The sequence below is a fragment of the Somniosus microcephalus genome, chromosome 3 (assembly GCF_052327205.1).
Source record: "Somniosus microcephalus isolate GS21.2 chromosome 3, FLI_Smic_1.0, whole genome shotgun sequence".
NCBI lineage: Eukaryota > Metazoa > Chordata > Chondrichthyes > Squaliformes > Somniosidae > Somniosus > Somniosus microcephalus.
The window spans coordinates 40275403-40288817 of record NC_140989.1 but is presented as its reverse complement, the minus strand read 5'-3'; the positions used below and the strand labels follow the sequence as shown (position 1 = coordinate 40288817).

General features: G+C 44.8%; 1 pseudogene across 1 annotated transcript in view; it reads right to left on the bottom strand.

Moving 5' to 3' along the window:
• Positions 1 to 5686, bottom strand: part of LOC147120995 (glutaminyl-peptide cyclotransferase-like) — a 39512-nt pseudogene extending 33826 nt beyond the window's left edge. The window contains exons 1-2 of the transcript XR_015075370.1: positions 5528 to 5686; positions 1273 to 1419 (exon numbers count right to left, since the gene is read on the bottom strand). The product of XR_015075370.1 is annotated as a glutaminyl-peptide cyclotransferase-like (transcript). The remainder of the gene's footprint in view (positions 1 to 1272; positions 1420 to 5527) is intronic.
• Positions 5687 to 13415: the final 7729 nt, after the last annotated feature.

Sequence of the window (13415 nt, the reverse complement as noted above, 5' to 3'; positions counted from 1 at the left end):
GTCTGAGCTCCATATCCCTTGTTACCCTAACCTTGATACCCTCACCTAACAAAAGTCTATCAATCTCAATCTTGAAATTTCCAATTGTCCTCGCCTCCAGAGCCTTTTTTAGGGAGAGAATTCCAGATTTCTACTACCCTTTGTGTGAAAACGTGCTTCCTGATTTCCTTCCTAAATGGCCTGGCTCTAAATTTTAAGATTATATCCTCCTTGTTCTTGATTCCCCCACCAGAGGAAAGAGTTTCTCTGTATCTACCCTATCGAATCCTTTTAACATTTTAAACACCTCGATCAGATTACCCCTCAATCTTCCAGACTTAAGGGAATGAATACAAGCCAAGTTTATGCAAGTTAAAGTTGCTTCATTCTGACATTAAGGGCTGGATTTTCTCAGCCCCAAGGAGGCGGGCATGGAGGCGGGACTGCCGGAAAAGTAGCAGAAAGTGGGGGCGGATGGCAAACCCGCCCCCATCCCGCCTCCGTGCCCTTTTGCCAGGAGGCGGGAAGATGTGCTGCTTCGGGTCCCGTCTCCTGGAGGTGGGAAAGGGATTAAATCCTTGTAACTGCCTGTTAACAGGTAGTTAACAGGCAGAAAAAAGGATTAGTGCCATTTTCCCTTCTCAGGTGAAGGCTTCCCGACCCCTGAGAACCCCTCCGGGTTGGAGGAGACGTAAAGGAGGTCTGCGGGGGTTGGAGGGACCTGAAAGTAAGATGTAGAGGTGAGTGATGGGTGCAAGTGTGGAGTGGTAAATATGTAAGGTGAGTGTTAAGTGTTAAAAAAATGTCACTTACCTTGGTTTCTGCCTACAGCCTTCATCCACCCTGGATTGGGAGTCCCGACATCTTCCATGTAGATTTCACAGACTGGCTGTTGGATCCTCCGAACCAACAGCCATCTGAAATCTACAAAGTTGAAAGGTTTGATGAGTCCTGAACACAAGGACTCATCAAACTATAGAGAATGTCGGTGTTTGACAGCTTCACAGAACTGTCAAACGCTGGCACTTCTTCTTTCAAGAAGTCTTGACAGATAGCACGTCAGACTTTGACGTGCTCTGTCAGTGACTTCCCCCCTAATTGGCCTGCTGAGCCCACAGGGTCAACCAGGGGAAAATCCCGCTGGTTGGCCAGAAGATGATGGAGGTGGGACATAGACCCGACAAGCAGCAGTCCCGCCTCCAACTCATCTCCATTGAGAAAATCCAGCCCTAAGCTTCCAGGGTAAATTAAACTTTAATGCACTTCATCGTTTTACAGGCTATCTCTACTCACCTGGCGCACAGCTTCGTTTCCAATAGAGCCTGGATATCTCTCCCTAAGCATTGGTCTCAGATCATTATACCACATCAGAGAAATGTTGGTCGCTGAAGTAATATTCCGGATATCAGCCGCAGTCAGGTACTTGGGCTTGTGGAGCAGCTGGTGATTTAAAGTAGTTGAGAAAGTGAGAACATTAAAAATATATGAAGCAAACTATTATTACAAAAACATGAGATTTCTAGTCTCTTATTTTGTTTATAAAGGCATTTATTTTTGTTTGTTTATGATCTCCCTAGGCTGTTCACCATCCCTCAATGAAAGCCTCTGAAGAGAAAGAATTGAGTAATTCTCCCATGGTTGATAGAGAGTGCGGAAATAAGCCCGACATGTGTCTGGTTCTAGGAGGTATATAAGTAGCTATGGGTGACTGAGGAAACGCCAGGCATCAACTCAGTGCCTCTCCACAAAGCATGGTTGCAATCAATAACTCACTGTACGAAGAATGCAGGGCACAAAGCTTCTTCCTAAAACTGTATTCTGTGGAAAATGGTATTAGAGCTGCCGCTCTCACTAGCTTACAGCCTTTAACAGAAGTCTCGGCACTATTATCATTTCAAAAACTGAAATATATGAAGGAGAATATTGCTCTGTGAAGGGGGCACGAGGAGAATGTTTCCAACATGTTACTCCCCCAGCTATGCCCATTAACAAGATTCTTGAGAGAAGGCTGAGTGTAAAACAGACAAAGTAGATCCCCAAACCAGTCATCAAAGTGTCCCTTAACTGGCTCAGCATGTTTAGTGACCCACAGAAGATGATGGTGGGCTTCTCCTTGAACCAATGCAATTCTTGTGCTGATGGTGCTCTCACCATGGTGATAGGTAGGGAATTGACTCAATGACAATGAAGGAATTGCAATTTATATATAAATCAAAGTAGTGTGTGACTTGGGGGTGAACTTAGAGATGATGATGGTCTACAAAAGCAAAATACTGCGGATGCTGGCAATCTGAAATAAAAACAGAAAATGCTGGAAATACTCAGCAGGTCAGGCAGCATCTGTGGAGAGAGAAACAGTGTTAATGTTTCAGGTCGATGACCTTTTGTCAGAACTGGGAAAAGTTAGAGATGTAAAAGGATTTTAAGCAAGTGCAGGGGCAAGGAAAGGGGGGAGGGGAGGTATGAACAATAGGGAAGGTCTGTGATAGGGTGGAAGGCAGGAGTGATTAAATAACAAGGTATGATTGTACAAAGCAAAAGGAGATGGTAATGGGACAAGTAAAGAAACAAAAGATGGGTCTCTTAGAGGTGTAAATGGGTATAGCAGAATCATCAACTGCTGCCATCTGAAAAAATAGGGGCAGAGGTTATGATCTGAAATTGTTGATTTTGTTGTTGAGACCAGAAGGCTGTAAAGTGCCTAATAGAAAGATGAGGTGCTGTTCCTTGAGCTTACGTTGAGCTTCGTTGGAAGAGCGTAAGAGGCTGAGGTCAGAGTGGAGCGGAGAATTATAGTGACAGGCGACCGGAAGCTTGGAGTCACGCTTGCGGACTGAAAGGAGGTGTTCCGCAAAGCGGTCACCCAATCTATATTTGGTCCTTCAGCCACTATTTCCCCTCCATAGCCTCCTATCTGTTTGACTGTGCCTTTGATCACCTTTCCTAACTCCTCCCCATCTTCCTTCACTGTGTCCATCACTTACCCTGTGAAACATGTTGGAATGTTTTGCCACGAGATGCTAATGTAAATTGTGAAACATGTTGGAATGTTTTGCCACGAGATGCTAATGTAAATTGTGAAACCAATCCTTTCCGTACACAACATAATATCCAATATTAATGCACCTGACACTATCTTACAAATATCTTCATATTGTCCGAATCCTGTGCTCTAAAGGCACTTTATCAACGTTATTAACATAATGGCCTGTATTTTCTGATCAGAGGCTTCCTGCGTGCGGAGGCCTCCGATCTGGAAAAAATCTACGCCCTTACTTGAGGGCTCCAGCGGTCTGGCCATTTCCGCTACTGAGCTTCTCCACAACGAAATGCGCAGGGCCCACGTATCCCAGGGGCGCATGCGGTTCGCAAGCGTCCCTGAGATCACGTGGGCCATGGAGAAAAACACATTAAAACATTAAATACATTTTTTTAATCACGTTTTTAAAATTAGTTAAAATTACATTACATTAAATATTTTAAACAAAAATTTAATTTTGGGGGGAAAAAATGAAAAGTTTTTTACGGGGCTAAAAATAAACTTACCTTTTTTAAAATTATTTTAAAATAATAAATGAGTGAAAAAAAATTTTTTACTTTTTAAAAAAACTTACCAGGCATAAGCTTTTTAAGGGATTTCAGCAGGCGGAGGTTCTGCAGAAAGCGTAACACTCCACCCGCAGAGGCCCTTCTCCAGGGCAGACGTGCGATCAGGCATGCGCTTCGCATGCCTGAAACCGGCATTTGCGAGGTCCCTACGGGTGTGTACACACCTGTAGGCATCAGATAATACGGGGCCTTTATCAATACAAAATTACAAGTTTAAACTCGGGTATCAAAATTACTTTGGTTAGGTGATATCTTTCTAATTTTATATCTCTTCTTCCTGACAAAGTACTGTATTTTGAAACACACAAAATGTGATGGTGGGTGTTCCAAAATAAACATTTGCTAAAAGCGTAGAAATATGACATAGTGTCTCATTCCTGTGACATTATTATTATTATGAATCTAATGTGTAGGTCTCTGGCTGTTGTTGACTTTATAAGATTTTATAAAACTGACAGTAAGATCCCTTTTGACAGGTGAAAACCAGCAATTGTATTACTGTAACTATAATAGTTATATAAAGTCACCTAAAGCCTTGGACAATCATACAATCTGTAAATATAAGCAATATTTTTTTACTTTTAATTTAAGGCATGAGGTTATTTAATCTTCCCTATTCTAGGGCTGATTTTAACTCTAACCACCCAGTGGGAATGGGGCAGGCGGGTGGGTGTTTAAAATGGCAGTCAGAAGCTTCCTACTCTGTTCCTGATGTGCTTGTTCTCACCACCAGATTTTGGAAACTTTGGGGCTTCTTTTCGCAGGCAGACGGAGGTATTAATATTTAAAAGTTGAGGTTCAATTACGTTGTGGCAAAACCACTAAGAGACTCTTACAGTGACTTACATAATTGTAACCAATGTTATTACCTCTAGCATTAATTGTCTGTAACCAATGTTATTACCTTTCAAGTTGGCTCTGGTTAAACAGAGCTAGATCGACAACATCGTGATCTGACGCGATGACGTCATCACGTGGGTCACGTGACGTCCCCTTCGGCGGGAAACATGATGACGTCACGACGTCAGAGGTAGAGGGCGGGGCCAGCCAGCCCTCGTGTGGATTGAAAGAGAAAAGACCTGTTTTGAGCTTCTCCTGTAGTTTCTTGTTTTGTAAAGTTCTTAGACAATAAATTCAGTTTGTTAACTTCCAGTAAGTTATAGATTCTTTGTTAGGAGTGCAAAGACTCCTACAATGTCATTTAGGCTCCAATGTAATTTATACTCAAGGTCCCTGGCTGTGGCGGATTCCTGTCGTTGAAGTCCTACTCCCATCTACCGGCCAGGTCGTGATTCCGGCTGGGTTCAGGCAGGAGTCTATGCTGCAACATGGCAATGATGCCTGGAAGTTAAAATGGCCAGAGCTTCATGCCCGCCCCCGCACTCACACCCCGAGTTAAAATTGGGTTTTTCTATTAGTTTCAATCTTGCTTACAATGCCAGATCGTTGACAGAAAAAGAAGGCAGCACAAATGGGTTAAATTCTGAACCAAATGGCGACATGAGGAAAAACTTTTTTACTCAACGAGTGGTTAGGATCTGGAATGCAATGCCTGAAAGGGTGGTGGAGGGAGATTCAATCGTAGCTTTCAAAAGGGAATTGGATAAGTACCTGAAGGAAAACAAATTGCAAATTGGCAGGGCTACGGGGGAGTGGGACTTGCTGAAGTGCTCTTGCAGAGAGCTGGCACGAGCTTGACGGTCCAACTGGCCTCCTTTTGTGCTGTAACCATTCTATGATTCTCACTTCCCTACTCTTCCCAAAATATGGTGGGTGATTATTTTAGTGATGCTCTGTCTTGTGACCATCTAATGACAGGCCCCAGGGAGACAGAAGCACAGCTGAAAACTCCTCTGCTTTCCTCGATTTTAAAATGTAAACTACAACCTCTGTCTACACACACTTGCACCACAATGAAACCTCAGTCCCTAAAACCTACCTTTTCTTCTGTCCATGGTGGTTCATATTGTCCATGCCCGTGAGTTTGACACAAGATTGTTGTCAAATGAAATAAAACCACAAATAGAAGATAAATCAAGCTCTTGCTGCTAGTCATCTCTAGCTGTTGTAATAAGCACACACTTTTGTCTTGCTCTCTTGTCACAGACTATTGTGAAATCTTGTGAGTCTAATCAGAACTCTCAGAGCTTTTAAAGCCTTTTTTTATTTACGTCATTCTAAACCGCCTTTGATTGGCAAATAAGGAGTAAGAGACTATCTTCACCAAGTTGTGCTGTGATTGCTGTCTTATCTGTCTTGTATGTTTTTTTATAAATGTAGCAGATCATAATTGAGCATAAAGAGATCTTAGACATTTCAAGCTGATTCTGCCTCTACTGGGGAAACAATCGACTCAAGTAAAACCTCCAAGATTTTCCTAAAATTAAATGGCAGTACAACAAAGCTGGATAACAACAACAACGTGCATTTATATAGCACCTTTATTGTAGTAAAACATCCCAAGGCTTCACAGGAGCGTTATCGAACAACAATTTGAGGAGGGCCTTAAAGGAGGCAAGAGAGACGGAGAAGTTTCGGGAGGTAATTCCAGAGCTTAGGGCCTGGGCAGCTGAAGGCACGGCTGCCAATTGTGGAGCGATTAGATTTGGGGATGCACAAGAGGCCAGAACTGGAGGAGCGCAGATATCTCCGAGGGTTGTAGGACTAGAGGAGGTTACAGAGATAGGGAGGGGCGAGGTCATGGAAGGATTTGAAAACAAGAATGAGAATTTTAAAATTGAGGCGTTGCTTAACCGGGAGCCAATGTAGGTCAATGAGTACAATGGTGATGGGTGAATGGGACTTGGTGCGAGTTAGGATTCGGGCAGCAAAGTTTTCGATGACCTCAAGTTTATGGAGGATGGAAGATGGGAGTGTGTTGGAATAGTCAAGTCTAGAGGTAACAAAGGCATGGATGAGGGTTTCAGCAGCAAATGAGCTGAGCCGGGCGGAGTCGGGCGATGTATCGGAGTTGGAAATAGGCGGTCTTAGTGTTGGCGTGGATATGTAGTCAGAAGCTCATCTCGGGGTCAAACACCTCACCAAGGTTGCGAACAGTCTGGTTCAGCCTCAGACAGTTGCCAGGGAGAGGAGTCGGTGTCTAGGGAACGGAGTTTGTGGTGGGGACCGAAGACAATATTAAGTTGGGAGGAAATTTCTGCTCATCAGTACTGGATATCGGACAAGCAGTCAGACAATTTAGCAACAGTGGAGGGGTTGTGAGAGGTGGTGCTGAGGTAGAGCTGGGCGTTGTCAGCTTACATGTGGAAACTGACGCTGTGTTTTTGGATGATGTCGCCGAAGGGCAGCACGTAGATGAGAAATAGGAGGGGGCATTAACATTTGCAGTTTCTGTGTCACAAAGATTACTGAAAAGATTATGAAGGAATTGTAGTAACATACCGCAAAAACCAAAAGGAGAAAGTCAGGGGGCCTAAGCAATGCAATAAACACATTTATTTTTGTCCATTGAGTAATAAGTGATCATTGCTCCTTTTTGTAAAATAATTTTTTCCTCCAATTTTCTAACCTCCCCATCTCAAGTTGCTGACTCCCTCAGTGGGGTACCTTTCCATGGGCGGTGATCAGTATCCTGTCCAAGTGGCTATTATTCACGTGTTAGCCTGGACAATAAGTGCCAATGGGTCATGGAAGAAATCACACCTGATTCTGTGCTCACCTGATGCCCTCTTGTACATACTTCTAATCGAGGACACTTCTCAAGGCTGATGGTCCCTTCCCAGCACAGACAAGGGATCAAACTTGTTGCCTTCTTGATCTGTATGGCTAAGAGATGTGGATGCCACAGCTTACAAACAGGATCCTCAACACCCGATGATGCCTTCCGGCACAGACTCTACTGGAGTTTGTGAGGTCAGTGGGAGGGCACCTCAAGTGCATAGGGCAAACTGGTGGAAGCACCATTATGAACATATCTGTTGCATGTCAGCCCCCTGCCCACAGAAATGCCAATGATTGACCGGCCACCAGGAGGGGTATGATTTTCCCAGGCACCTACTCTCTAATTCCTTCAATGTTCTATCAGTCCCCTGATCAGGAAAGCTGATCCAATCCTTCAGGTACCCAGACCACTAGCCAGGCCTTCACCCCACTACTGGGGCCTACATATGCCCTTGTGGAAGCTGGTATACCTCACTCCTTGTACTACACAAATGCTGGTTCCTGACTGTGGAGCAACAGCAGGAACTCCCAGCTTGACTGCCTCCAGAGCCCGCCCCGTCATTTGCCTTGAAAGGAGCGGCAGAAGTTCTGCCCTTTACAAGACACCGACAAAACTCTTTCAAACAGAAGGTTTCAGCAGGTCTCCCGCCAGAGTTACAGCAGAATCTTGACGGAATTTCAGGGCCCCACTCTATTGCTGATAACATAAAATCTCCAGTCAGCACAATCGCCCTGAAAGTTGCTTAATTTTAAAAAGCTTTCTGTGCAGAATACTGCTCTAGAGAACACAAGGCTGACATTTTAGTATGCTGTCAGGCTCTTTTTTAAACTATTTGAATTTAAATGCAGATGGTCTCATTCGAAATTTTAAGCACACACTAGAGAGGCAGGGAGTCTAATTATTCTAACAAAAAGCAAAGTTACGAAGCATCAGATTTGACACCATTTTTGATAATCTTGTTTTTCATCCATGTTGCCCCATCTCAAGGTATTTCATATATTCTGAAAACACAGCAGAATTCTACTTTCAAATGAAACTTCCTCAGGGCTACAGTCACTTTCCAGCACAAATATGACACTTTGTTGTTAATTATCAAAATAGCATGAATTGAAAGGACAGCAGCTTGCTGAAGGAGTCATTGGCAATCTACTTTGTGTTTGTTTGCCAGCACACAATATAATAATATGCAATGCATCATTGACTTATTTGCAGGCAATGTCGTCATGACCAAAGTAACACACAGGCTTCTCCAACTCTTCTTCCTCCCCAAAGAAAAATAAATGACCAAACCCTTTCTATCTTAATGTTTCTGCCCCTTTAAGAAATGCTGGTCTGCTCCACATATCTCTGATCTTTCTAATATTCAGCAATAGCTATTTACAGAAAATTACTTTTGGCTGTAATGTGATAGAAACCATATGTGCATTGTGAAAACTGCATAAACCATTTTGTACTCAAAGAAATGTTTAACCAGCCAGTTTGAAAGTGCTCAAAAGGCCCCCAGTTCTAGTTTTTGTGAGGGTAGATTTTATGAATTTGGAGCTTGGCTTGCTGGAAGGGCACATTGGGAGTTCGGACAGGCAGCTGAGTGGGCCTCACAAATTGCCATCTATAATTTATGACTGACTGGGGTGGACACAGTACTGTAAACAGTGCAGGCTGGGGGATGGTTGAGAATCGAACCACTGTCTGTTAAAATACTGATTAACTCAAATATCTCATTAACCAAAAAGCCTTCTTACTGGTTCCCCTTGATGTGAAGAGTGTTCTAGAAATCTAAGTTGTTGCCTGCTCATTGTTGAGTACTGTAGTAGTTTTCCTACCTGTCTCAAGGACGGAAGTGAATTTTTACTGTAAGGGGCTATAGGGAGGGAGGAACTTAAAACAATCACTATCACTAGAGAAAAAGTACTAGGCAAACTAATGGGACTAAAGGCTGACAAGTCTCCTAGACCTGATGGCCTGCATCCTAGGGTCTTAAAAGAAGTGGCTGCAGAGATAGTGGATGCGTTGGTTGTAATCTATCAAAATTCTGGAGAGGTCCCAGGCTGAGAGGACCTGCGGGAAGGAGGGAGGAGGACAGTAGGAGTATGTTTGTGTGTGTGTGCTAGGCCGTTATAGCAGAACCTGGTCTCCAATCGTCTTGGATCCCCTTGCCATTGGACCAAGACCTTGCTCTGTCAAGCCCATGTGGTAGCTGGTGTGCAACAGCCACCCCACATTAAAATAATTCATGCACAGGCATCTTCCACCCTTTAAAATGAAGTTCGGGACCTGGAAAGTCAGGACCCTCATGGACAACCCCAACAGTGACAGACCGGAATGCCGTACAGCTATCGTTGCCTGGGAGCTCAGACGTTTTGACATTGACATCGCCGCCCTAAGTGACACCTGGCGGGCAGGGGAAGGGCAGCTCAAGGAGCAAGGTGGTGGCTACACCTTCTTCTGGAAAGGCAAAGCAGAGGAAGAACGCCGCCTCCATGGGGTAGGCTTCGCCATAAAAAATGAACTAGTTGGGCATCTCAGAGACTCCTCTTGCAGTATAACTGAGCGCCTCATGACTGTTCGGCTCACCCTAGCCCGGAACCAGTGTGCTATGGTCATCATTGCGTATACCCCAACACTGGAAGCCACAGATGAGACCAAAGAGGAATTCTACTCCAGCCTCGAACAATCCCTGTCCCGAGTCCCAACGGGCGACAAGCTGATCCTCCTTGGCCACTTTAACGCCAGAGTTGGAAAGGACACAGACCTCTGGGGAGGTGTGATCGGCAGAGAGGGGGTAGGGAAAGCCAACTCCAACGGTACCTTCCTCCTGACGAAATGCTTAGAACATGGCCTTGTCATAACCAACACCCTGTTCCGTCAGAGAGATAAGTACAAGGCTTCATGGCAGCACCCTTGCTCCAAGCACTGGCATCTGCTGGACTACGTCATCGTCCGAGCGAGGAATCGCAAGGATGTCTGCATCACTCGCGCCATGACAGGAGCTGACGACTGCTGGACAGACCACCGCCTAATCCGCTCTGTCATCTCCATCAATGTAGCCCCAAAACAGCAGCGGCAACAGAAACAATGCCACAGGAAAATCAACGCTGGAGCATTCACAGACCCTGCTAAGAAAGCCCTATTCAGCCTGCGCCTCACAACCAACCTGATGACCCCCAGTGATGCAGAAACACAGAGTGTCCACAGAGCCTGGTCTGCACTCAAGGCCTCCATAATCAGCACCTGTGAAGAGACGCTCAGTCACTCAACCAGGAAACACCAAGACTGGTTCGACGAGAACGACCAGGAGATCCAGGAGCTAATAAGCCGCAAGCACAAGGCATTCCTGATCTGGAAACAGCAACACAACTCGAGAACAAGAAAGCAGCTCTACTGACGCCTGAAGGCCAAGGTTCAACAAAAAACTTGCGACCTAAAGAACAGATGGTGGGTGGAGAAAGCGCAGGAGATCCAGCAGAAAGCCGACAACCACGACATGCGTGGATTCTATAGCGCAGTCAAGACCAACTACGACCCAAGCACCCAAGGTCCTACCCCACTGCGGGCCAAGAATGGAGAGGTACTCATCAAGGACAGGGAGGCAGTCAGTGCCCGCTTGAAGGAGCACTTTGAAGATCTCCTTAACTGAGACTCTGTCTTCGACGCGAGTGTCCTCAACTCCATAGGAAGTAATAGCAGGACATTTAGAAAATCATAATGCAATCAAGCAGTCAACATGGTTTTATGAAAGGGAAATCGTGTTTGACAAATTTACTAGAGTTCTTTGAGGATGTAATGAGCAGGGTGGATAAAGGGGAACCGGTAGATGTAGTGTATTTGGATTTCCAGAAGGCATTCGATAAAAGGTTACTGCTCAAGATAAGAGCTCACTGGGTTGGGGGTAATATATTAGCATGGATAGAGGATTGGCTAACTAACAGAAAACAGAAAGTTGTGATAAATTGCCAAACTGTAACTAGTGGGGTGCCACAGGGATCAGTGCTGGGACCTCAACTATTTACAATCTATATCAATGAAGATACCAAGTACACTGTAGCCAAATTTGCTGATGATAAAAGATAGGTGGAAAAGCAAGATGTGATGAGGACACAGAGTCTGCAAAGAGATATAGATAGGTTAAGTGAGTGGGAAAAAATTTGGCAGATGGAGTATAATGTGGGAAAATGTGAGGTTATCCACTTTGGTAGGAAGAATAAAAAAGCAAATTATTATATAAATGGAGAGAGACCACAAAATGCTGCGGTACAGAGAGATCTGGGGGTCCCCGTACATGAAACACAAAAAGTTAGCATGCAGGCACAGCAAGTAATTAGGAAGGCAAATGGAATGTTGGCCCTTATTGCAAGGGGGGTGGAGTATAAAAGTAGGGAAGTCTTGCTACAACTGTACAGGGTGCTGGTGAGACCATATCTGGAGTGCTGCGTGCAGTTTTGGTCTCCTTATTGAAGGAGGGATATACTTGCATTGGAGGCAGTTCAGAGAAGGTTCACTTGGTTGATTCCTGAGATGAAGGGGTTGTCTTATGAAGAAGGGTTGAGCAGGTTGGGCCAATACTCATTGGAGTTTATAAGAATGAGAGGTGAACTTATTGAAACATATAAGATTCTGAGGAGGCTTGACAGGGTAGATGCAGGGAGGATGTTTCCCCTCGTGGGGGAATCTAGAACTAGGGGGGCATGGTTTCAGAATAAGGGGTCGCCCATTTAAAACGGAGATGAGGAGGAATTTCTTCTCTGAGGGTTATGAATCTTTGGAATTCTCTACCCCAAAGAGCTGTGGAGGCAGAGTCATTGACTATATTCAAGGCGGAGATAGACAGATATTTAAGCTACAGGGTAGTTGAGGGTTATGGGGAGTGGGCGGGAAAGTGGAGTTGAGGCCAAGATCAGATCAGCCATGATCTTATTGAATGGCGGAGCAGGCGCAAGGGGCCAAATGGCCTGCTCCTGCTCCTATTTCTTACGTTCTTACCTCTTGTTATTTGGGTTAACGGGATAGTTGAGCCAATCAGTATTTTAACAGACAGTGGTTATTTTCCTTACATTCGCTTTTGAGATTTGAGATTCACTTCAAGATTTGATACTTTAAAATGCAGTGGCATTGGCCAAGTACTCTGGACAAAGAAGCACTTCCGCTCGCGATTCTTCTCAATTCAAGCACTTGCCTTCCTTTTGTACTTACTATGTTGACATGATAAGACAATAATCTAAGTTATTGTTGAATAAATTGGTCCTGTTCTACAACAACATATTGCTTTTACATTAGTGACATTAACATAGAAAGATGCACCAAGGAGCTAAACAGAAACGTAATGAGAAAAAAAGGACGCTGAGCCAAAGAAGGAGATATTAGGAAGGGTGATCAAAAAATTGGTCAGATATGGGTTTTAAGTTAAAAGAAGTTAGGAAAGTGGAGAGTTGGAGGGGAAATCCAGAGTGTAGGGCCTAGGCGGCTGAAGGTACGTGCGGCTGCCAATGGTGAGGCAAAGGGAGTCGGGGGAGGGGGGAAGGACACACAATGGAAGAGTTCGAGGAACGGTGATATACCTTAAATAGCTACAGAGACTGGTAGTTATAACTCAAACAGTTGGCTTTTAATAGCTTAGAACCGGACAGAACAGAACACACATGTTAGCCTTCTGACCAGCTTCTCAGAAGTGAACTAGGAGGCGGAGCCAGGGGCGAAGTAACAGATCAGGACAATCAATGGCACAGCAGAGTGGTATACAGTACATCAGCATTCCTGGCCAACCAAGAAAACAGCAGGGTTACAATAGATTACAATAGGAAACTATACACAGGTAGAATAAGGTATATACTTATAAGACTTATTTCACCACATTCACCCCTCCTATAAGTTAAGTCTGACCGGGGGTTTTACAGTTCGTAGTGAGCGACGTAGCGTCGGCCAAGGAACCTCTTGGGGGACTTGCTCAGGTTCCTCCGCCGTCCCGGCGTCTGCTGGGTTTTCCAAAACGACGTTTTGTACATCTTGTACCTCCGGGCATCCCACCCCCACAGGCGGCGCATCACGGTGCTCCACACCCGCATCTTCGCTAGCAGCATCGCTCTCTCTCTCTTCTCCTGCCGGAGCCAGGTCCTTTATTGAAACAGTATCCTCACGTCCATCAGGGTAT